At 35.8% G+C, this 1575-nt stretch overlaps 1 protein-coding gene across 1 annotated transcript in view; it reads right to left on the reverse strand.

Moving 5' to 3' along the window:
- Positions 1 to 1575, reverse strand: part of CD163 (CD163 molecule) — a 41555-nt gene that overhangs the window by 13503 nt on the left and 26477 nt on the right. The window lies entirely within an intron of this gene.

A 1575-nucleotide genomic window follows, 5' to 3' on the forward strand; every position in this document is an offset into this window, starting at 1 on the left:
AAGAAAAAAAGGGAGAAGACTCAAATCAATAGAATTAGAAATGAAACAGGAGAAGTAACAACTGACACTGCAGAACTACAAAAGATCATGAGAGATTACTACAAGCACCTATATGCCAATAAAATGGACAACCTGGAAGAAATGGACAAATTCTTAGAAATGCACAACCTTCCAAGATGGAACCAGGAAGAAATAGAAAATATAAACAGACCAATCACAAGCACTGAAATTGAGACCGTGATTAAAAAATGTTCCAACAAACAAAAGACCAGGCTTCACAGAAAATTCTGTCAAACATTTAGAGAAGAGCTAACACCTGTGTTTCTCAAACTCTTCGAAAGTATAGCAGATGGAGGAACACTCCCAAAGTTATTCTACGAGGCCACCATCACCCTGATATCAAAACCAGACAAAGATGTCACAAAGAAAGAAAACTACAGGCCAATATCACTGATGAACATAGATGCAAAACTCCTCAACAAAATACTAGCAAACAAATCCAACAGCACATTAAAAGGATCATACACGATGATCAAGGGGGTTTATCCGAGGAATGCAAGGATTCTTCAATATACGCGAAGCAATCAACGTGATACACCATATTAACAAATTGAAGGAGAAAAACCATATGGTAATCTCAATAGATGCAGAAAAAGCTTTTGACAAAATTCAACACCCATTTAAGATAAAAACCCTCCAGAAAGTAGGCAAACAGGGAATTTACCTCAACATAATAAAGGTCATATATGACAAACCCACAGCCAACATCATTCTCAATGGGGAAAAACTGAAACCATTTCCACTAAGATCAGGAAAAAGACAAGGTTGTCCACTCTCACCACTATTATTCAACATAGTTTTGGAAATTTTAGCCACAGCAATCAGAGAATAAAAAGAAATAAAAGGAATCCAAATCAGAAAAGAATAAGTAAAGCTGTCACTGTTTGCAGATGACATGATACTATACATAGAGAATCCTAAACATGTTACCAGAAAACTACTAGAGCTAATCAATGCATTTGGAAAAGTAACAGGATACAATATTAATGCACAGAAATCTCTTGTATTCCTATACACTAATGATGAAAAATCTGAAAGTGAAATTTAGAAAACACTCCCATTTACCAATGCAAAAAACAGAATAAAATACCTAGGAATAAACCTACCTAAGGAGACAAGAGACCTGTATGCAGAAAACTATAAGACATTGATGAAAGAAATTAAAGATGATACAAATAGATGGAGAGATATACCATGTTCTTGGATTGGAAAAATCAACGTTGTGAAAATGACTGTACTACCCAAAGCAGTCTACAGATTCAGTGCAATCCCTAACAAACTACCCCTGGCATTTTTCAAAGAACTAGAACAAAAAATTTCACAATTTGTATAGAAACACAAAAGGCCCTGAAGAGCCAAAGCAATCTTGAGAATGAAAAATGGAGCTGGAGGAATCAGGCTCCCTGACTTCAGACTATACTACAAAGCTACAGTAATCAAGACAGTATGGTACTGGCACAAAAACAGAAACATAGATCACTGGAAGAAGATAGAAAGCCCAGAGATAAACCCACG

Source organism: Physeter macrocephalus, chromosome 6, assembly GCF_002837175.3.
Source record: "Physeter macrocephalus isolate SW-GA chromosome 6, ASM283717v5, whole genome shotgun sequence".
Lineage (NCBI taxonomy): Eukaryota > Metazoa > Chordata > Mammalia > Artiodactyla > Physeteridae > Physeter > Physeter macrocephalus.